This window comes from Lepidochelys kempii, chromosome 2 (assembly GCF_965140285.1).
Source record: "Lepidochelys kempii isolate rLepKem1 chromosome 2, rLepKem1.hap1, whole genome shotgun sequence".
Taxonomy (NCBI): domain Eukaryota; kingdom Metazoa; phylum Chordata; order Testudines; family Cheloniidae; genus Lepidochelys; species Lepidochelys kempii.
The window spans coordinates 13,908,114-13,933,124 of NC_136381.1; positions in this window are offsets into that span (position 1 = coordinate 13,908,114).

Genomic DNA, 25,011 nt, shown 5'->3' on the forward strand with positions numbered 1-25,011 from the left:
ACTGTATGAGCAATTGTGCACAGAACTGTCTCTGATTTGTAAATCCCCATGAGGTGCTGAATGCCTTCAAACCCCACTGAGTATGGTAACTTGAAGGACTGGGCTCGTTAATATAATTTGCTTGGAACGAGTTTTTATGTAAGGAAGAATGTTCCAGTGGAACTCATTGCCACAATATATCATTGAGGCCAAGAGATTAGCAGGATTCAAAAAAGGATTAGAGATGTCTGATGACAACATGATTATGTAGAGTTGTAACAGTATAGGCTTTTTTTTCAAACATGAGTTTTAGAAGGGATGTAAACTATAGTGCTGGTTAGAAAAAGAAGTTTCCATCCTGCAAAAAAAAAAATAAATAAATCAAGATTTCAACAAAGGATAAGACTAAATGGTCAGTTTTCACAACAGAGAGAGGTAAATAGTGGGGTCCACCAATGATCAGTAATGGTACCTATACTGTTCAACATATTCATAAATTATCTGGAAAAGGGTAAATATTGAGATGGCAAAGTTTGCAGATGATACTAAACTACTCCAGATAGTTAAGTCCAAAGCAGACCTTGAAGAGTTACAAAGGGATCTCACAAAACTGGATGACTGGGCAACAAAATAACAAATACAATTCAATGTTGACAAGTGCGAAGTAATTCACATTGGAAACAATAATCCCAACTATATATATATGAAAAGAGGGGGTCTAAATTAGCTGTTACCGCTCAAGAAAACAGTCTTGGAGTCATTGTCGATAGTTCTCTGAAAACATCTGCTCATTGTGCAGTAGCAGTCAAAAAAGCTAACAGACTGTTAAGAATAATTAGGAAAGGGATAGATAATACAACAGAAAATATCATAATGCCACTATACAAATCCATGGTACGCCCACACCTTGAATGCTGCAAGGAATTCTTGTCACTGTATCGCAAAAAAGATATATTAGAATTGGAAAAGGCACAGAGAAGGGTAACTGAAATTATTAGGGGTATGGAACAACTTCCACACAAGGAGAGATTAAAAAGATGGTCTGCTCATCTTAGACAAGAAATGATTAAGGGTGGATGTGACAGAGATCTATGAAATCCTGAATGATGTGGAGAAAGTGAATAAGGAAGTTTCAGAATAGCAGCCGTGTTTGTCTGTATTCGCAAAAAGAAAAGGGGTACTTGTGGCACCTTAGAGACTAACAAATTTATTTGAGCATAAGCATAAGCTTTAATGAGCTACAGCTCACTTCATTGGATGCATCCTATAAAGTGAGCTGTAGCTCACGAAAGCTTATGCTCAAATAAATTTGTTAGTCTCTAAGATGCCACAAGTACTTCTTTTCTTTTTGTGAATAAGGAAGTGTTACTTTTGCCTTCATATAACACAAGGACCAGGGTCACACTATGAAATTAATAGGCAGAACATTTAAAACAAACATGAGGAAATACTTCTTCACACAATGTCCAGTCAACCTGTGGAACTAGTTTGCGGGGGCCAAAAGTATAACTGGATTCAAAAAAGAATTAATTAAATTAATGGAGGATAGGTCCATCAATGGCTATTATGCAAGATAGTCAGGGATGCAATAACTCAGTGTGTTCCTAGCATCTGTTTGCCAGAATCTTGGAGTGGACAACAGGGGATGGATCACTTGCTACATGCCCTGTTCTGTTCATTCCCTCTGAAGCATCTGGCACTTGCCACTGCTGGACGACAGAATATTGGACTAGATGGACCATTGGTTTCATGACTATGACCATTATTATGTTCTTAAACCTTAATTCATCATGACATAAGCCAACCTTTAAATAATGGAAATTTGGAGGAAACTTTATCTGGAGATAAGTTATCCCATAACTGCCTACTGAAGAGTCCTCTTGAAGACAGGATACCAGGCAAAATAGGCCTTGGTCTGATTTAGTACAGAAATTGCTGTATGCTTTCTTCTGAGGCTGCTAACTATAGTTAAGGTTGCCTAGTTCTTTCATTATTGATTCCATCCACTCACGATTCTCTGAATCTTTCGCTTATGATTAAAATTTCCAAAGTATGCTCTCTCTACCAGAAAGTGAAATTTTGGGGGTTACCAAACAAGTTCAGCTATTTTTATGTACAAAGTGTAAGTGCAGAATATATAGAGACATTGCATCTGTTTTATCCATCCTCTCTTCTAGCATTATTTATTGTGGCTTCATGTGAGGTAGCTGCCATTATTTACGGTTAAATAATCTTTTTGTTTTCATGTGCCCACACAGGCCTTTTTACTAAGCTGCCCTGTGTGAAGTCTTACATTTTTGTCTTGTTTGTATTCCATTCTCTGTTTAAGATCAAAGCCAATTTGATCATATTTGTTTAGCACCTGGGCTTTGGCTCAATCTCTTTTAAAATTTGTTTATCTCCATCTCCTGGTGATAGGCTTACATCAAATTTCAGCATGGACCTTTCCCAGCCAAGTCCTAGAATTTGTTGTTCAGAGCCCACTTATTCTTGACATTCTTGTTGACTTCATGGCATAGATGCAAATGGTGCCCCTTCATCCAGAGGAGGCTGAAAATTGCCTGGGGAAAAAAATCACTGCTGGGAAAAAAGGGGTAACTACACAGAAAATATATTCACAGGATGTAGGAATTGTCCTATTAGATCAGACCAGAGGTTCATTTACTCCAGAACACTGCCTCCATTAGTGACAATTCCAAAGTCTCCAGATACTGGTTCAGGAATCTATGTAGTGGACAACAATGGAATAACCTTCCCATAGGTGAAGTTTCTTCCTAACCTCCTTCAGTTAATGGTTATGCCTAGAAGCATGTTGGTTTATATCTATTATACTTCTAGGATAGATAGATTTAAAAAATAAATAAATGAAGAAAAAAACAATCTGTTAAAAGGGTGAAAACATTAAGGTTGCAAAGTAAAGCACTCAGAAGTTGGGAGATGGCAGAATTAAGGTTGCATTTGTAACCTTGTGTGTCTGCATTATGATCTCCCAAGATGTGGCACTAGCCTCCTGCCTGATGCTTGCTACTTAGAGTAGCATATCCCCTCTCCTCATCTAGGTTGCATCCTGGGTTCTTTTTTGTGAGGCCTGGTGCCTCCACCCAAGGTGACTCCTCATGGTGTCTGAGACACAAGGGCGCCTTCTATGATGAGATTACTGGTTCTGTGGATGAAGGGAAAGCAGTGGATGTATTGTTTCTTGACTTTAGCAAAGCTTTTGACACTGTCTCCCACACTATTCTTGTCAGCAAGTTAAAGAAGTACAGGCTGGATGAATGCACTATAAGGTGGGTAGAAAGTTGGCTAGATTGTCGGGCTCAACAGGTAGTGATCAATGGCTCCATGTCTAGTTGGCAGCCGGTGTCAACTGGAGTGCCCCAGGGGTAGGTCCTGGGGCCGGTTTTGTTCAATATCTTCATAAATGATCTGGAGGATGGTGTGGATTGCACTCCCAGCAAATTTGCAGATGATACTAAACTGGGAGGAGTGGTAGATATGCTGGAGGGGAGGGATAGGATACAGAGGGACCTGGACAAATTAGAGGATTGGGCCAAAAGAAATCTGATGAGGTTAAATAAAGATAAGTGCAGGGTCCTGCACTTAGGACGGAAGAACCCAATGCACAGCTACAGACTAGGGACCGAATGGCTAGGCAGCAGTTCTGCGAAAAAGGACCTAGGGGTGACAGTGGATGAGAAGCTGGATATGAGTCATCCGTGTGCCCTTGTTGCCAAGAAGGCCAATGGCATTTTGGGATAAGTAGGGGCATAGCGAGCAGATCGAAGGACGTGATCGTCCCCCTCTATTCGACATTGGTGAGGCCTCATCTGGAGTACTGTGTCCAGTTTTGGGCCCCACACTACAAGAAGGATGTGGATAAATTGGAAAGAGTCCAGCGAAGGGCAACAAAAATGATTAGGGGTCTGGAACACATGACTTATGAGGAGAGGCTGAGGGAACTGGGATTGTTTAGTCTGCAGAAGAGAAGAATGAGGAGGGATTTGATAGCTGCTTTCAACTACCTGAGAGGTGGTTCCAGAGAGGATGGTTCTAGACTATTGTCAGTGGTAGAAGAGGACAGGACAAAGAGTAATGGTCTCAAGTTGCAGTGGGGGAGGTTTAGGTTGGATATTAGGAAAAACTTTTTCACTAAGAGGGTGGTGAAACACTGGAATGCGTTGCCTAGGGAGGTGGTAGAATCTCCTTCCTTAGAAGTTTTTAAGGTCAGGCTTGACAAAGCCCTGGCTGGGATGATTTAATTGGGGATTGGTCCTGCTTTTGAGCAGGGGGTTGGACTAGATGACCTCCTGAGGTCCCTTCCAACCCTGATATTCTATGATTCTATGATTCCCTTGGTGAATCCATGCTGACTGTTCCTGATCACTTTCCTCTTGTGTAAGTGCTTCAGGATTGATTCTTTGAGGACCTGCACCATGATTTTTCCAGGGACTGAGGTGAGGCTGACTGGCCTGTAGTTCCCAGGATCCTCCTCCTTCCCTTTTTTAAAGATTGGCACTACATTAGCCTTTTTCCAGTCATCTGGGACTTCCCCCGTTCGCCACGAGTTTTCAAAGATAATGGCCAATGGCTCTGCAATCACAGCCGCCAATTCTTTTAGCACTCTCGGATGCAACTCGTCCAGCCACATGGACTTGTGCACATCCAGCTTTTCTAAATAGTCCCTAACCACCTCTTTCTCCACAGAGGGCTGGCCATCTATTCCCCATGTTGTGATGTCCAGCGCAGCAGTCTGGGAGCTGACCTTGTTAGTGAAGACCGAGGCAAAAAAAGCATTGAGTACATTAGCTTTTTCCACATCCTCTGTCACTAGGTTGCCTCCCTCATTCAGTAAGGGGCCCACACTTTCCTTGGCTTTCTTCTTGTTGCCAACATACCTGAAGAAACCCTTCTTGTTACTCTTGACATCTCTTGCTAGCTGCAGCTCCAGGTGCGATTTGGCCCTCCTGATTTCATTCCTACATGCCCGAGCATTATTTTTATACTCTTCCCTGGTCATATGTCCAACCTTCCACTTCTTGTAAGCTTCTTTTTTATGTTTAAGATCCGCTAGGATTTCACCGTTAAGCCAAGCTGGTCGCTTGCCATATTTACTATTCTTTCGACACATCGGGATGGTTTGTCCCTGTAACCTCAACAGGGATTCTTTGAAATACAGCCAGCTCTCCTGGACTCCTTTCCCCTTCATGTCAGTCCCGCAGGGGATCCTACCTGTCCGTTCCCTGAGGGAGTCAAAGTCTGCTTTCCTGAAGTCCAGGGTCCGTATCCTTCTGCTTACCTTTCTTCACTGTGTCAGGATCCTGAACTCAACCAACTCATGATCACTGCCTCCCAGATTCCCATCCACTTTTGCTTCCCCCACTAATTCTTCCCAGTTTGTGAGCAGCAGGTCAAGAAAAGTTCCCCCCCATTTGGCTCCTCTAGCACTTGCACCAGGAAATTGCCCCCTACGCTTTCCAAAAAGTTCCTGGATTATCTATGCACCTCTGTATTGCTCTCCCAGCAGATATCAGGAAAATTAAAGTCACCCATGAGAACCAGGGCGTGCGATCTAGTAGCTTCTGCGAGCTGCCGGAAGAAAGCCTCGTTCACCTCATCCCCCTGGTCCGGTGGTCTATAGCAGACTCCCACCACTACATCACTCTTGTTGCTCACACTTCTAAACTTAATCCAGAGACACTCAGGTTTTTCTGCAGTTTCGTACCGGAGCTCTGAGCAGTCATACTGCTCCCTTACATAGGGAGTTGTAGTTGTATTGTTCAACAATATTATTGTTAATATTATTGTACAACAATATTATTATATTGTTGTAGTTCATAGTGTAGGACCCCCAGAGTCTTAGTCCAGATTTCCAGAAACTGGCAAACTCCAAGTTGGGGTTATGCAGTTTTAACTACATGATCACATACTACTTTTCCCTTGCCTCATTCAGTGCACAGGGTAGACTGTTATCTGCAGATGAGTCAGAGCTGTTTAATGAAGGAGGCTGTTATTGGTAGGACTCCTGCCCCATCTGGAAGGGGTGTACTGAGAAAGTGTGGGGGGGATTGGAGGAAGAGAAAACTGTGTTAAGGTGGAATAACTTCCCAAATGGATGGAATGTGTGATAGACAGTTGAGCTGCTCTGTTGATATAACCAATAAGAAAGCATATGAGGTCGTTCTGAAAATTTTGCATTAGAGGGTAAGTTTGATGAAGCTGGGCTTTGTACTGCTTTTTGGTCTGTGCTGGAGGTGGATGTGAAAGCTGCATGGAGTGTTGGACTACATTAGTGGCAGTGTCATGGGCAAAATGAAGGTGGAAAGGAATGCACGTGTCTTTCATCTTAACTTATTACCATGCTTCTAAGGTTTTTGTGTGGATGGGATGTGTCCTGTCACAACCTTCACTGCCATTAAATGTAGCTTTTGCTTCCAATATACATAAAATATGGCGCAAATCTGTGCTCAGACAGGTGAACAGTTGTGAGTATGGACTAAAGGCATCTCAGACAAAAAGCTTGGTTAGTGTTATTGCTGAAGGTATTTAATGTTGTCTTCAAGAATCAGTGACTGCTGCTGCTTCTGCAGAGGCCTGTTATTCTCACAGTGCTGCCTTGTGAGGAACACATCACAAAGCAGGGTTCTTGTCTGCAATGGAAAAAAATAATCAGTCCAAGAAAGCCAGACTACTCTTCTGTTGAAATTACAGTAGTCAAGATGCGGCCAGGATGTTCAAATAACGAGAAGGATTATTTGGATGTAGACCTTGCTACACCACTACCCTTTTGGATGTAGACCTTGCTACACCTACTTTTGGTGCACTGGAATCAGGCGGTTTTGATGCAATCAATGAGTCTACACCTTGAGACCATTCAGATGCCAAAGTTACTCAATGGCAGCCTGCTTATGAAGCAGAACATTTTGTTGGGAGCACTTAAAAATGGTGTCCCATGAGCTGCACTGGTTACTTGTAAGCCTCTGCAGGGAATCCAAGTTGTCGGTATTGGCGTTAAAAATATATGTGTTACCTGAGAGACCATCTGTCTTGCTCAACCCTGTTCTGCAGCCGCACTCAGCAATGGCACAAAGTGGAAGTTCCCCTGATATAAATGACAAGGGTTGGTTAGCCGGGCATCTCTGTGAGGGCTGCTTGACTCTGGAGCCATTTCCCTGCTTTGTCCACCAGATTTGCTCACCTCTAGGACATATTGGACAATTACTGGACAAGGTACCCTCTCACAAATAATCTACAAAAGAAGAAATCAGTGGCTGGGACATGTGCTAAGAATGGAAAAAGAACGCTTACCAAATACCACCCTTGAATGGAAGCCAAAAAATGCAAGAAGAGAGGAAGGCCACAAATAACATGGAAATGAACAGTTCTGAATGACATCAAGCACCTCAACCTGAAATGGGAAGATTTCGAGAGAAAGTCAGTTGACAGGCAAGGATGGCAAGTGTGGGTAGCCCGGTGTGCAGCAAAGCACGGAATGGACTAAGGTCTAAGGACATACTACAAAGCTCATCATTGGTCCCGGGCATTTGAGGAGGGGCAAGATTAAGTTAGGTTTGAGTTACATATTAGCACATAGGAAGGACATTTTGGGACCAGAGCCACTTGTGACTGTGGGGCACTAGCAGACCGTTTATATGGGTTGGGGGCGGGGGTATTGTTATGAATTCTAAGCACGATCAGAGCCACCCAAAGCTTGGAGTGGGCACAGCTCACCTCAACTTTTATAAATATACATTTATAAGTGACTGTCCCACTCGAAACCTGGCTTAGTCCCTTACTGACTGCCCCTTCATCCAATTGCTGGCAGGGGTGAAACACATTTTTAGGGATGTCAGTCACTTCTTGAATTATGCAGTAATTATTGTATTTGTCCAGGCACAGAAACAACAGATCATGGTATTGACACTTACAGGAAATGCCTTCCAGAGTTCGAGCAAATTACCTTCCCTTAATGTCCATCTCTCCTGGATGCCTTTTTTTCTTGTCATTTTTTTTGTGGGGTGTCAGCTTAGTGCTGGTGAATAGTTCCTGTTTCATCGCTTTGGAGACTGAAGTCCTTTGTCCCATGGGCAGGTGCAACATGGTTAGTGGCACTGCAAGGACCACGCTCAGGAGTTAGAGGACAGTTCCGCCCTCCCCACCCCCCACTGTTCCTCAGATGTTCTTGTCAGCTGCTGGAAATGGCCCACCTTGATTATCACTACAAAAGGTCCCCCCCCCCCACTCTCCTGCTGGTAATAGCTCACCTTAAGTGATCACCCTGGTTACACAGTATGTATGGTAACACCCATTGTTTCATGGTCTCTATGTATATAAATCTCCCCACTGTATTTTCCACTGAATGCATCCAATGAAGTGAGCTGTAGCTCACGAAAGCTTATGCTCAAATAAATTTGTTAGTCTCCAAGGTGCCACAAGTCCTCCTTTTCTTTTTGCGAATACAGACTAACACGGCTGCTACTCTGGAACTCACAAAACTGTCAGAAGAAAGCTAGAGAGAGGTGCTCCAGAATGGTAAGCCTGCTACACACTCCTTTCCACAATTCAATCACTTTACCTCAAAGAATTTGATTCCATGATACATTAGAATCCATATCACCTCATCAACAGCTCAACTAATTTGATGAGGGAAATGGAACTGCTACAGTAGAAATTTAACTATAAAAGAAAGAACTCAATGAAAAATTTTGTCTCACCAAGTTTAAGTCCATTTCAATTAAGCTGTAATAAGTTCAACCTCTCTTAGTTCATTTCCACTTACATCTGCATGGCTGAGTGGTATCAGGAGATTATTCATAGTAGGGTGCTCTATGAAGGGTTTGGTTCTCAGTATAAATAAGGAATCTTTGCTAACTGCAATGCTGCATATCAGTTTATTGTCACAAGCACAGCAGACTCTGCTGGCCTCACAAATTTTTGAATTCCCTGTCTTCAACCTCTTGCTTTTCAAAAGATGCTAAAAAGTGTATAATTAATTCAGCACCAATAATTATTAAAGTAAGAGGAGGATCTGACACATGCTCCTCTATTTCCCTCCAGGGATGTTTTGGTTCATGAGCCACAAATCACAACTATTATAGGAAAGCAAACTCAGGGGAGGGAGGGGTGTCGTGTGTCAACTTCTCTCTCTTAGGCTCTAGATACATGTACAGATAGCTGGGATTTAAAGGCCTGAAAATCAATGGCCACTGAACAAAGTAAAAGTAACATGTGAAATGAGCGCAGAGAAATTGCACTGTAGCAATCAATGTTAGGATGGAGGGACTGATCACATTAGGAGGCTGCCATTTAGATAGGCAGCAGGTGCTTAAATGGTGAAGGACTTTAGAAACAACTACACTGCGACAGCAGCAGCCAGTGCTGCCCTTGCTGTTGTGTAAGAGACACAGACAAGAAAGGAAGAAGTGTGGGGAGGGAATGCTGTGTTAATTGCAGAAGAGGTTCCTTAGCAACCATTTTGCAGCAGATGGGTACCACAGAGGCTGTGAAAGTAACACCATGTCACTCTAAGTGGGGAGAGGGAAGTTAGAACATCTCCATGGGCAGGACAGCAGAAATCTATCAAATAGTCCTTCTCCAAACAGAGTAGACATTTATAGGGATAAGAAGATCATCCACAGGGGTGCAAGGGGATTGAAATTCATGAGGGACATAAAGCCTTCTGCTTGAGGGCATAAACCAACCACTAACTCTATCAGGTGAGGAAGAAGTTTCTCAGTTAGAGTAGTTGCTATGTAATTGTGTGTTATTGGGTCTCTTGCACCTTCTTCAGCAGCATCTGGTAAAGGCCCTTGTCCGAGATGGGGCTCTTGACTAGACCGGCCACTGCCCAGTTAAGTATCAGAGCTCCTGTGTCCCCCTATGCATGTATCACCTTACATAGTACTTTCCCTGATACCTTCTGCCTTCCCTGTTAATATCTTCTTAACCATCAATGAAACTTCATATCTCATTCCAAGAATTAAATCCAGGAAGCGGCCTGAGTAATCAGGAGTCGTTGGAGTATCTCAAAGACTGTGGAGCATCCTTGTGGTCCAGTTCTCATCTGCAAAAGCAGACAGGAGCTTGCTCATGTATTCTTGTGAGTCCAATTTACCCACACAGGTGGGTTCTTACCCCTTGTGTCTCCATTCCCTTCTGTTACTCTAAACTTTGAGAGACATTTTAATCACTAATGTCAGTGAAACAAATTATTAGAAAAGGGAAAACTATAGATGAACCTGAATTTGCTCCCATGCAAGTCAATAGGTTTTTGTCCCCATTGATTTCAGTGAGTGTATTACGAATAGTAATGGTATTTAACATTTATATCACAGCAGCACCTAGATGCTTCAACCAGACCCCACTGAACTGGCTACTGTACAAACATAAGAAATGGCGTGTCCTGCCTCAAAGAGCTTATGACCTAAAAGGTGAGATATGACAGGTGGATGAAACGTAGCCTTTGTATGTACAAAGAGGAATTGCACTGGTTCAACCTAAACCAATTTAGTTAAGCCAGTGCAAACCCCTGTGTGGACACACACACTCTGGTGTAAGAATGATTTCTTTTGATTTAGCTTGAACTTGTTTCTAATCGATGTAAACTAGCCTGAAGCAAACCAAGGTATAAACTGAAATAAGAGTGTCCCCGAAGGGATGGGCACTAGTTTAACTAACTCGGTATATAAATATGTCTTAGCTTGAACCAGTGCCTCTTCTGCCTGTAGACATGCCTAAGGCTAGGAGGCAGGTACTGGAAGGATGGAGGAACAAAACCAGCAGAATGATTTTAGCACTGACCAGTGGTGTGTGCCATTTTTAGCAAATCAGTAGCAGCAAACACAACTCACCACCTGCCTAGCCATTATCAGATGGCAATTTTCTAAATGAATTATGGGCAGAGATGTAGAGGGCAGCAGGCAATACACGTATGCCATATCCTTGTTTAGCTACTGCTGTTGCCAAGGAATCTATTTTTTTGTGTGTATTTAGTACTTCAATGTCAATTTCTCCCACCGCCCAGGAATAAGCTACTACTGACATTTCCAAGGGGAAATTATATTTTTGGTGTTATTTGTGGGGTTTTCCCCCTCTATCCCAGTCAATTCATTTAGCTGGTAGGAAGACCAACCCCACATTTCATATAATATGCTTTTTTTTTAATGTAAGGCATTAGCAGGAATGATGCTTCAGCACTGATCTGGAGAAAAAAGCCACTGAAAAGTGTCTTTAAGGCACGAGAAATCCAGTGTAGCATGAATAAAAGCATTTCCATCACATTTCTGTTCTGATTACACACCTACTCAGAAATCGAGATAGCTTGTTTAACTCATCAATCTACTGGGTGCAGTGTCACGGAAATTACAAGGAAGCTGTGCAAGACCTTCTGTGCTGTATTACATTGTACGGACTGGCATACTTATCTGGTGTGGGGGGGAGTTTGAATGTCACGTTTCTGTATGGCTCATACCATGACTCCTCCAAAGCTGACTTTCAACCTTCAGTTCACCGGATTCAAACATAGTGATTTTCAAAAGGATTTTTCCCCCTTCCTTCAATAGTAAATCTAGCCTTTAGGAAAAGAAAGGTTCTCTGTCTTATTAATCATTTTTGGGACAGAGCCCAACGCTGCCTGCTACACTGGCAAGATCCCACCTTAAAGTAGGAAAAGTGGTGGGAGGGCTGCATGTCTTGGTTTGGCTCTTGCTATTTCTTAGTAAATCTATGGTTTTCAGTTAGGGCCCTTTAACAGTAAAGGGAAAATGTAGCTATCATAGTACAAAGGAAAGGAGGACTTGTGGCACCTTAGAGACTAACAAATTTATTTGAGGATAAGCTTTCGTGAGCTACAGCTCACTTCATCGGATGCATTCAGTGGAAAATACAGTGGGGAGATTTATATACACAGAGAACATGAAACAATGGTGTTACCATACACACCATAACCAGTGATCACGGGTAACACCCATTGTTTCATGTTCTCTATGTATATAAATCTCCCCACTGTATTTTCCACTGAATCACTGAATGCATCCAATGAAGTGAGCTGTAGCTCACGAAAGCTTATGCTCAAATAAATTTGTTAGTCTCTAAGGTGCCACAAGTCCTCATTTTCTTTTTGCGAATACAGACTAACACAGCTGCTACTCTGAAACCTATAATAGTACAGGCAGTCATCAGACAGCACTATGAAAGTTTGAGCTAGGAGAAAGCCTTGTTCTTAGTGGTGGTGAAGTTATTTTTGTCACTACCAAAGTTGGAGATGGTTTTTTGGTGTGTGTCTCTTCTTGACTAGACTCCTTAGGTGCAGAGCTGCTGCTTACGGGTTATGCTCACTCAAGCCAACACAACCACAATGTGATATCAAAGCTATTACAGTAGCCATCCCTATTGTTAGTTTTCAGGGCGGGCATGGGAATCGTGATACACATTTTAAATGCTCAGACACTTAAAATATTGTCGGGGAGGGAGGGATGAAGATAGCTTTGTCAGTGTAGGGTGTATAAAAGGGTTCCATTTTATACAGAGTTTTTTTCAAAAACAAGGGGGAAACTCACAAACTTCCTCTGGACATTTTCTTGCCCCTTTTATTTTGAAATAGGGAAAATGTCAAATTTTAAAAATTCAGTAAATCTCACCCAGCTCTAAGGATGGTCAAAACCAGGGAACATCTTTTGCAAAAACAAAAACAAAAAATATTGAAATGTTTCTCATTTTTTTCCTTCAAATTTCAAAATGTTGTCAATGTCAAAGTTCAAAACCTTTCAACCTGCTCTAATTTTAAAGCCTGGGAGACCCCGATTGCAAGACCACCTCCTGTAAGAGCTGCTGTACATGCAGGCAATGGTTTTTGTAGTGACAACTCTTATTTCCCCAACCCTGTTTTCCTCGATGCAACGAGCATGCCGTCAACTCCAGGCAGCAAGAGCAGAAAAGCAGCTGCTTCCTGTCTGACAATGTCCTCTTTCTTGCAGGACCCATTTGACGGCCACCATAAAGTCAACAGACAGCGCCACAGCTCATCCAGTGTGTGGTGTGGTCTTCAAGGAGATACTGCATTGGAAAGGTGGTTTCCAGGGAACCTGCATCAGCTCTGAATGGCCAAGAGTATCTGTTCCAGGCAAGATAAATAGTCCTTGGTGACAGCTATGCTCTAGTCAGGTGTGTAACACCAGGCCTAGAAGTTCTCTCTAATGGCCCGAAGACTACACTTAAGGAACATTTAGCACTACCTACAGGTAGTGCTAAGGCTGACTCATGGGACTGTAGATGAAATATGATATACAGTTTTCATCTTCTGGTTAATTGGCTTGCATCCAGACCAGGTTGGTATCAGGCAGTTTTCCAGTGACCTCTCTGCAATGCAAAAGTCAGTATGGTTTCCTTAGGAAATCCCAATTGGAGTCGATCAATAATACCTGCCTCATTAGCAACCTCATCTGAGAGATCAAAGATTGAATGGGCTAGAAGAATGAACCATCCTCTCCCTCTATAGCTGGGCTTTCCAGATCAAGATCCAGAGGAAGAGTGAGACCTGAGGGAAGCTTGGCCTGCTGCTGCCTCTGTTGTGTCTAGCATACATGCATAAACTATTCCAGTCTCCAGACGGTCTGTCTTTTCACCAGGAATAAGGTCACTTTTAAAAATAAACAAAGCTTCTCCTTGGTAGACGAAAGTGACTTTATTGGATGTCTAAGTAAACGGCATCTAAACAACATTAAGACTGTGACACAAGTTAACCAAAGATGGCAAATATAGGCTGACACTTTGTCCTTAACTTGAACTGTTCAGCAAGACAGCCTACATTTAAAGCAGAGATTTGGACTTAACTTGCAATCTCCTGGGCTTTGTCACTTTGTTACATGCTTAATGCATTTTAAGGCAGCTTCTGAATTGTTTTGTTTTAGCACCGCATGGGTTAAAGATGGGACAAAACCGTTAGTTACTATTGGTATAACAGGTACCTCCATCAGGGCTCCCTTGAACTAGGTGTTGTACAGACAAATCGAAGAGACCAATCTCTCCCCAGACACTTCAGAATCTCCATGTCTAACAGGACAAATCAGACAAATAGGAGGGGAGTGAGTGGAAGAACGACCTAACAAAACAAACCGGGCTGAATAGAAAACCTTTACAGATTTTGTCAGGGAGTTTTACCAGTACATGGGAGGCAGTGTGTGAGAAATCATAGAGGTGCTTAAAGGATGAACAGACAGGCAGATTAGGTCACTTGCTTCATCACTGGTGACCTAGGATTGTCCCCTGGTGTTTATTGCTTTGTCCAGTCAATTCAGTTTGAGTTAGTTGAGGTGGGCCTGAACTAAAGTCATGGATCTAATCACCTCAAAACTATTTGAAAATTCCACTCCAAATCCAGAATTGGTGGGTCAAACCCATCTCTGGCTAGTTTTAGATTATTCAGGTGATGGGGCTTCTGCCACATCTCCTACAAGACTACTCCACGCTCTGTGATCTCAGACAGGACTTTCCCCTCCACCACACTGATATTCAGCCTAAGTTTTCCCTTTCATATTTTCACTATGTTGTTCCTAATTATACCCATCTGTACCACTTTACATAATTCCTACACATCCTTTTTGACTAGGGATGGCTTTTCCTGCTCAGAAGCAAAATGCCAGATAAAATATCCCCATTTAAACTGGGCTCACATCCTAAAATCCACTCTCTAACCTAACCTTTTCTAAAAATCTAAAATGTTCTACTAATTTTTATCTTCTTACAATTATATATTGAGCTTGTACGTTCTGGCTGGGAGCAAGACAACAAGTGTTGGGTGCCATGAGGGAGACTGTCCTAAGATCTTCACTTTAATCTAGCTGGCAGAGGTATAATAAGATCTTCTGGCTGAATGTTGAATCTAGACAAAATTCAAAAGGGAAATACAATCCAAATTTTTATCATTGAGGGTAACATTGAAGGAACTGGTGGATTCTTGATCACCTGAAATCCTTAATTCAAGACTGGATATCTTTCTAAAAGAGATGCTCTAGGTCAGCCTAGCGGCTTGTAGTTTAATTCAGAAATCACTGGTCGACGATCTAAGGTCTTTCTTTATGAAGGTCAGACTAGAAGATTCTAATGGGTCCTTCAGGCCCTAACTGTATTAATAAGACCTTGAGCCTACTTTGAAGTAGGAGTTGTGTTCTGAATATTTTTATATTTGCCTTTCAATAGCATTACTCATTATCCTTCTAGCGCTCATATCTATCATCTTTTATTTTCATTAGTATTTGTATGAATATAGTCCCTAGGACTCCAGTCATGGAGTCACGTGCTAGGTGCTGTACAAACAATGAACAAAATGACTGTCCCTGTTCCAAGTGCTGACAATCTAAATATAAGGTAGAGAAGGACAACAAAACAGTGAGTCAATACTGGTCAGCATGAAACTTTAACAGAGGAAGTTGGCATCCTGACTTGATCAGCTGTTGGAGTCGACATCTTGATAGTGTATGAGAGATATAGGTAGGATGGGCTAAGCAGTTTATGTTTGATAGAATAAAGAGTGAGCCAGTGCAGCAATGCAGAGAGGGCTGACATGGTCAAAGTGACAAGCTAGGAAAATGATCTTTGCAACAGCACTCTGCCTGGATACAGGTGGGGCAAGATTGCATTTGCCAAGGTCAGAGGAGGATGTCGCAGTAATCGAGACGTCAGATGATGAGCCTGTAGCTGTGTGGATGGATAGGAAAAGCCAGATCTTAGAGATGCTATGTAGAAAAAATCTGCAAGATTTAGACATATCCTGGATGTGAGGACCCTGGAGTATTGACCTCAGTGTGTCAATGTGAAAAATTAAATCTGAACAGCCTTTTAGGATGGTAGAATTTGATTCTGCTCCCCTTCTGAATATGCTGGTCATTTTATTAAACAGTGTACGCTCTCAATAAAATTATTATCAAAAGTAGTGTAATTTTAGACCAATGCAACAAAACCAGCCAATCTGTAGGTAAATTCTCCTGTGAATCATTATTACCTACAGGCTCTTTCATTTTCTTTTGGTTGAACAAGAAATTATGGCTATTCACTGGAAGTAATTTTCTGTCCATTTTGGTCCCTTTGAGTTGTATTCGGAATGTAAGATGCTGAGCTCATCCCCACATAGTAACACTAAAACTAAGTGGCATTCAAGAATACCAAAGGTAGCATCTCTCTCCCTGATTGAGCCCACAGGGTTACCTGTGCAGAGCATGATTACAAGGACCCAAGCAAAACATTGTTAGGTAATGAGTGCTGGTTCTGAACTCCATGAGAAATGTACCCCATGATTTCACAGAGGGGGACACAAGCTCATTAAGGGTGTTGTTTCCTTAAGAGTCAGCAGAATCGGAAAGGAAACTAATTCCCATAAAGGTGGGCCTTGTATACAACATTATTTGATCTGACAGGAACAGCCACACCAAACTGATTGTACAGCTACTCTTGCCACAGACAGACTCCCTCGAACACCTAGCCCTGGAGAGAGATTTAACGCCTAGCCAGAAGTGCCTACATTGTGCTTCATAGGCCATTGGTGATCCCTGGAGCACCTGTAGAACAAGTTGGTCACATAGTGTGCCCTCCTTATTTCCAGCTGCTAAGTAGCATTAAAAGACAACTAAAAACACATTAAAGACTTCCCTGCTGCTATCCTGCCCTCAAAGCAATCGCTGCAGAAGCCACAAGGATGTTACGCAATCTGAAAGAGAAAGGGCCTGGGGCCAGAGCCTCAGCTAGGGTATATCAGCCTAACTCCATCGGAGTCAATGGGGATCTAGCCCATTAACTCCAATGGAGCTATGCTGATTTACTCCAGCTGGGGATCTGGCCTGTAATGTGTTGGCTTGTCCCCAGCCAACAAAGGACTCACAGCCACTTCCAGAGTCTCTTTCCAAGCAGTTTTATGTCCCTAACGTGCAAAAACACAAGATAGTTCTTCAGCCCACCCTGGGCTACAGCTCCTGGGGAATTTTCCCCTTTGTCTTTCAGTCCCTCCTCCATCAGGACCTATGGCAGGATTCTTGTGTGCTCTTTTAGCTGAGCAGCTTTCTCCCTGGAGGTCCTTTCCTCAGCCACTCTCATGACATGGCCCATTCATTCCTGTGGAGCTGCATGGATTTAAACCAGCTGGGGGTCTGACCCACTGACTACAATGTAGCTAGACCCATTTAAGCCCCCATAGGGATGGTGGGTCATGGGAGAAGAGGTGTCTATGGAGCAATTGGTGTATTAAAAAGGGGTCTATCACATTATGCAAGTCCACTGCTGCAAGGTGGAGCGTGGCTATCTACCTCTAGACTGTAGCTAATCATAAGAACAAGAGGCAGGTCTCTCTCCCAAATGGCCAGGGAAGGGGGTGTATAAAAAAATCTCTTTGTTTCAAAGATATGAAAAGGAGAAAAAATGGGTAAATACAAAAGACAATCACAACTTGTTTGAAAGAAATTTGGGGGCAAGGGTGGCATGGAAGGGGGTGTGGGCAGGAGGAGGAATCTGTAAACTGGCTGCAATGAACCAGGGGTGGGGACAGCAAGAGGCATAGAGGGATGCATAGGAAGGGTGAAGGCAGTGCATGGTACTGGGGTAGCCTCGAGTGGCGCATGAAGAGGGATAAGGGACATGGAGGTGGGGGAACTTGAGAGTCATGAACTTTGCCATTCTGGTCCCTGTGCCAGCCTCCCTTCAACTCTAACCCCTGCAGCTGAAATGAGCTCCCTGCCCCCTGCACCATCCCAATTCAGTCAGAGGATTCAGAGCAAAGCATGGGGGTTGCTACAGAGCATCCACTGTTTCCCTCTGTGCAAAGGTTCTCTCATGAAGTCAGAGAAGAAGACAGTGTCCTCTGACTCAGGTGACCGAGCCCATGCCAGGGGTCAAAGAGTCAAAGAGAACTCCCACAAGGCGAGAATTTGTCAGGGGAAAAGGGGCTGCATGCACTGGATAGCTCCTTCTGACTTGGCTAAGTTCAACACCCCAGCTTCTGATACTCTGGTTGAACAGCTACAGGGCAGCGTAACTAACTCACTCACTCAAAAGCCCTTACGCAAACATGAAACCCAAAATGTGGTTAATTCAGAGTTCATTGTTTCTTTCTTCTCCCCACAAGTACTGGGCCACAGTAAGATATGAAGAAGCATCGACTCTATTAGGTTTTAGCTATTCACTATATTAATCATAATCCAGCTCACCTTTCAAAAAGTAAATAACATCTTTAAGATTATCAGACTCAGTTTTGAGCAACATTTTTCTTATTAAACAAGCACACAAGGCTGGGAAAAATCAATTGGCAAGTTAGGCTGGGCTGAGTGTAGAAGGTGTTTGTTATCACCCATGTAGTCACTGCAAAAGATGACAAAGCTGCCACATTATGAGCGAACGTAATTTTGCAGGGCTCAGGATGGATTCAGGTTTCCAGCTTCTTCCCTTTTGTAAGGGAGTGCGCTGTGCATGCATATTCCTTCCCAGCAAAATTCAGCTGCTTTCATGTCAGACTATTTAAGACTCCCAGGGAAGATGCGGTAGGTACAGCATATGACAAACGGACACTGCACAGGGTTCTACAGCATTGGTGCTCTTTACTTAATCACCTGAGAAATGCACAGATCTATATGAAAGCAACAAACCCTACACATATTCCCCCTGTCCAGCACACCTTTCCCTTGGGAGTCTTTGGGGAACCATGTGAGTTCAGGTAGGCAGTCCCGTTTCCCCCCGGCCCAACTGCTGCAGAAGCCTCCCTTGTCTTAAGCTGGCAAAAAATGGCCAAAAAGAGCAGCTCCTGCCCTTCATAGCTTTCCAGTCTCTGAGTTAGGTGCCTCAACAGCAGATCACAGAGTACCTCCAGGGGGCTTTGTTGCTAGGCAACGTCTCCTTGCTAAACCAGTTCCCTAAGGTAGGAGGCAGTCTATTGTCCAGGAAGTTTGTAGTTCAATAGAGGACCATCCAAATGTAATGACCTTCTATAGTCAGCTCCATACCACTACTCTGTGGGAATTTCAGCCCAACATGGAGGTAAAGAGGCAACAGAGAAGGTAAAGAACCCCACTTCCAAAATGAAATCTGCAGTCTGACACAGCTACATATAATGCACCCACAATAGCTAGCAGGATTCCTAAGTTGTACAGATAGTCCCCAAACCATCACAGTCTGTCACTTTGACTATTTAGCTGTACTGGAGTGGAGCCTAGCTCGTACAACCACAAATGGGACCTCAGAGTGCCAGGATGTGTACGAAGACATAGTAAGTGACGGCTTTTTCCCAAAGGGTGTCGGGGGAACAGAGGCACAGAGAGGTAACGTGAGTTGCCCAAGGTTACAGAGCAGGTCAGTGTTGAAGCCAGGAACAGAATCCAGGACTTCTGATGCCCATCCATCGGACCATGTATTCCTAATGCAAGGTAGTCAAAGTCAGTGCAGGGCTGTACCTCAGACCCCAGGTTTTGGTACCCAAAATTCATTAATATCTATTTCACTAAATGTTTGTAAATAAATTTGAAAAAAATCAAATTAAAATTTTCCACTTTTTTTTCCATGTGAAAACTGCATCCTTTGTACCCCTGTGACATGAAAACAACATGGAAACTACAGAACTTTTTGCAAAGCTAGTTTTCCTTCTTTTTGCCACATCTGTTCAGGATACTGAGCGCGTCAGCAAGAACACTCCAAGTATCAGTTTCACATAACCCCCAAGCCCACTGTTGCAGGTTTCTCCCCTCTTTATGGCTAATTCGTGGCCAGAATAAAACCGTACTGTATTAGTGACTTTGAAATATACACTAAGCAGTCCGTTGCTGTAGATTAATGTGCTATTATTTTCCATATTTGATTTACTATCTTTGTTAATCCTGATGCAATATTTAGGTATTAAGGATCAATAGGGCCTCTAATAGCCACATATTTACATTGTTATAATGTGTAAGTCATGCACAGAACTCTCAATATTCAGTTTACTTTGTTAGATGTGTTCTCTAGGCAATTTCGGAACCTTCACCTGGCCTCTTCATGTGATCTGATAACAAGTATCAAGTGAATATTTATAGTGAATACTTGAATGTAACCTGTTTAATTAAATTAATCAATAACACTGTTATCCTTGCTATTGATTTTTAGAAATATTTAGTTGCATATTGCTGGCTCATAGGGTTATTTTAACATCAGAGATAGTATTAGTTGACCTCTACAATAATTTAAAAGTGATGCTCAGCCATTTCTTTGCAGAGAGAGTTGAAATGAAGCCATTATATTATAGGTTTCTTGTGATCTAGGAGCATATTTTGTAACTCTGTTCAATAAGGTATGCATTGTCATCCCTGTCACTGTAGAAGAAATTCTGGCCCCATTGAAGGCAATGGGAGTTATCACTCATTTTAGCTGAGCTAGGATTTTACCCTATCTTTTTAATGGCATTAAGATTTTGCTGATCTTTAATCACATGATCAGAAATCTCTACCCAACACTTATTCAAAATAATTTTTAATTGAAAACTACTTATGCCTGTGACATTTAGTTATTTGCTGCACTTTCTCAATGTTGAAGTCAAGTTCAAGGTATCTTCACAAAGATTGCTAGTGCAGTGAATAATATCTATGCAAGACCAATATAAGCCGACTTCCGCATTTCCGACTTGGACCATAAATTGCCTCACAGAGTGTATGGCTGCTGCATTATTGCCGACAAATACAGGGTCTTGTGGGTATATGCAAATGTGTGTGGGGAGAGGGGTTGCTGTTGGGTTTTTTTTGTAAGCATCTCATCAAGTTGCAGTGGGGGAGGTTTAGGTTGGATATTAGGAAAAACTTTTTCACTAGGAGGGTGTTGAAGCACTGGAATGCCTTATCTAGGGAGGTGGTGGAATCTCCTTCCTTAGAAGTTTTTAAGGTCAGGTTTGACAAAGCCCTGGCTGAGATGATTTAGTTGGGGATTGGTCCTGCTTTGAGCAGGGGGTTGGACTAGATGACCTCCTGAGGTCCCTTCCAACCCTGATATTCTATGATTCTGTGATTCTATCCAGGGATGAAAATGGGGTCACCTTGAAAACAATCATTGGACTGTCTTTGTCCATTTGGAAACCAGGGTTATTCCTTAAGTGCCAGCTGCATGCTTGGCTCTGCCTCGGCAAGCTATGAAAGAAGGTATGATCCATACCAGCAGAGCTTCCAATCTAAACAGATGGAGAACACATCCTACCGAAAGAACTAGAAGATGATGCTACCTTAGGCCCTATTCATATCCCAATGAAGTCAATGGAAGCTATGCTATTTATTGAAGTTATAATGGGGTAAGTCCTTTAATGACTTTATTTATTGGCTATGTAGGAAGCAACAGCTTTTGTTGAGGTTGGACAACCTTAACTGATTGGGTTGAAATTTTCCATGCTCGGTTTCTGCCTCAGAGTGACTTTTTTTTTTTTTGGAAAGTTGCAAGATAAAGCAGGAGTTCCCCTGCTATTGCTCTTTTCATCTGCCAGGGGCCACTGTGTGGCATCCGAACTGAGATCAGGAAGACTGTCTGTCCTGTGGTCTCAGTCTGGTGTCCTGGCAGCATAGAGGAGGTTGGAGAAGGTTGAAATAACATTACTGAAGTGCAGAGGGTGAGGAGTTGGACCTGGGGAATGTCATGGGGGAAGAGGGGGCAGGGGATGAGGGTTAGACAAGGGGTGGGGGTAACTGAGACAAAAAGCTGGGTGCAGGGAGGAGCCGAGGGGGAAATTGGGATGAGGGGGCAAGGGAGCAGGAGGATGAGGAATGGGACAAGGAGTCCAGGGGGGAGGAGGAGAAGACATGCCTGTGATGTGGAGAGGGGGTGGGGCTAGGGACTAAGACAGGGATGAGCATCTGAAGCAGGTGTCAGTGATGTGAGACTGTGACTGGAAGTTCAACAACGCTAAGCTGAAAGGGACCGGGGCAGAAAGGTATAGAACCGCTAGACTGCATTCCCCTCAGAACCTGGACTGGAGACCAGGGCTCGTGAGTCACAGCATTCCTCTGCTGTCAGCAAATATCCAAGAAATCCTCTGGCAAAGTGTATGCCTCATTTCCCTCTAGTGGCTGGCCCGCATAGAAGATGACAACCTACTACTGCTATTATCTACTCAAGGGGCAGAGCTCTATGCTGTGGATCTAATGGTTCTAACCTCTATCCACCTATGTGACTTGCCCAGCATCACATAGAAACTCTGTACTGGGGAAGGTAGACAACACATTTGTCATTGAGGCATTCAGCTGCCTAAACCAGGAGACCCCCCGCCCTCCCATATTCAATACACACCTTCCAATTAGTGCAAGAAAGAAGACGCGTCCTACAGATAACAGCCTCCTTCACTCCACAACCTGATTTGTTCACATAGCAGGTTCATCCTGTTCACTGAATAAGGCAAGGGGCCCTGCAGAAAAAAACAGTATGTGATTATGTAATTAAAGGCAGTATCCTAATGCAGACACACAAGGGGATTGAACGAAGGTTGCACGGGCACCCTTGATGCTGGTCTTTCCTAATATTTGAGTGCCTAACTTTGCAACTTTAATGATATTCTTTTAAAGCAGTTTTCTTTTTTGGATGCAATTTACATCTTTACTAAATACAGCAGATGGAGAGAGCAATTCAGTGGCAGTGTTTTTATTACCATATGTTGGCATTTGCAGGCTTTGCAGAAAAGATGAGTCTTAAGGAAAGATCTGAAAGATACATTGAACCAGGAAGATCATCTCAGACGTAAGGGTAGCAAATGGGAAGCGGCTTTCATTAGCAAAGAAGGGGGCTATGGTAAGAGAGAAAAGATGCAAGCAGGACCAGCATTAAATATAAATCCAAAAGGAATACAGGAACTTGCTAGTACATAGATGTGCTAGGAAGCTTCTCAGAAACGTCCTTCCTACATGGTGTTGGACAGGAGAACAAGTCATCACCTGACTATTCTATCTGCAGATGCAGACACAGATGTGATGCAGTTTACAGAGACCAGAACCCTGGCTGTGAGCCCTTGAACCAGCTATTGCTGTTTTGAGTCACTGTGAGATTTATTCATAGACAACAAAAGCATAACATTTTGAAGCAAGCAGTTGGCCGAAGCTATTCCCAAGCTGATCTGACTCACCAGGCCAAAACAGGACAATTCTGAAGTATACAAGCAGAAAAGCCCCAAGTGAATACCCTCCCAGTTACACTAATTGGAAAATGGTATATATTTTCCCCCAAAAAATGTTGAGTGCAATCAAACATCCATTTTGTTCCAAAAAAGTTTGGTTTTATGATGTAACAAAAGCTAAATTTTAGTTAGTTTAAAGGTTTTCATTTTTTTCCCTTTCTCCTCTTTTTTTTTCCACTGGAGAAGAAATGGAAGGAAAAAATAACCCTTTGGTTTTCAAAAAGTAGTTGTTCCCCCCCCCCCAGTTTTTTTTGGGGGTGGGAGCTTGTCAAAAAAATCAGAAAATACGAATAGAAACAAAAATGTTCATTCTGTCAAAAAGCGATTTTTTTCCCCATAAAAACCAACCAATAAACCACTGTTTGGATGAGAAAATTTCAACCAGCTCAACCTCCTTCCTGTGGCTGCCAAACCTTCAGATGCAAGGGGCACCTGAGTCATAGGAGGACCCATCCCATCTGGAACTGGGCAAAATGTTTATGTGAAGATGCTTCTGTTCCTGGCTCTGTGCTCAGGGTGTGGACCATGAGTTGTGTTGTGATAACTTGAGCCCCCACTTCAGAGGCTCTGGTTAGTAAGGGTAAGTTCACAGATGGACAAACACCCAGGCTTCTTATCAGAGGAGCAGTCTGTCCAAGTTTGTCAGTTCCACAAACCGACCCTTTACCCACAATGCACTCTAGCCCTTGAGTCCTTCCCTGGAGTCAGGGTATCTGCAGGACCTTCCGGATCACCACAGCTCTTCTCCCAGTAGCACACAGCTATCTGTAGCTATCTGGGAAGTCCCTTTCCCTTGGGATCCTCCTCTCTCTAGAAGCACTCTCCCCTAACTGAGCTCTGGTAACCTTTTAACAGCTTTGGTAGCCACTTAGCTGTCAACCAGCTACCAAGGCAGTTAATTAATTATGGGTGGGACAAGACCAGCTTGTTCTCCTTAAAGAAGCCCTCACTGGGCCCTTACTCCCTTTAGAAGGGCTATCCACCCCATGACACACATCCTCCTGGTTCCCCATCCTTCTGGTCCCCTAACATTCTCCTCAAATGCAGCCCAGTTCTGGAGAGATGCTCATTGTACCCCCTTGCTCCCCAGGTGTAACACATTTCTCCACCATAGAATTTTGGGGGAGATGAAAGGAAACTTGGTTGCACGTTGAATGTTGTTATTTTCTATTTGGGAAGCGAACGAAATAAACTTGAAATGGCCCCTCGCTTAGCTGTCCAGGCTCACCCACACCTCTTGTTTTAGGGAGAGGCTGCAGTGAGATGATATATAACCCTCTGTTAGCTTTTACCCAGTTCCACACATTAAATTGTAGCTGAATAAAGGTCAGCGGTAGGCTAAGAAAACAGACTAAATTACACAAGCCACCTCACTAAGGAAAGACATTACTTAAGTGTGGGGGAGGGATAGCTCAGTGGTTTGAGCATTGGCCTGCTGAACCCAGGGCTGTGAGTTCAATCCATGAGGGGGCCATTTAGGGATCTGGGGCAAAAATTGGGGATTGGTCCTGCTTTGAACTGGGGGTTGGACTAGATGACCTCCTGAGGTCCCTTCCAACTCTGATATTCTATGATTAAGTAGTACATTAAATTAACTCTTCTCTAGCTTGGGAAGTTCATCACAGACTGTGTGGCAAAGCCAATCCATGAAGACATTGACTTCCAACAGTCATTGCTGGCCCAACCTTAGGGGGCGCTGGGTACCTCGTGGGAAGACTGAACACCATTAACTCCCAATTAAATCCATGGTCTCTAGCCTGCACTGCTGATGTCAGTGGACTGGAGTCAAGAGACCTGAGTTCTATTTTTGGCTCTGCTACTGAGTTCCTGCATGGCCTTAGCCCAAGTTACTTTTACTATCTCCGAGTCTCTCGGCTGTAAAATTAGGGTAA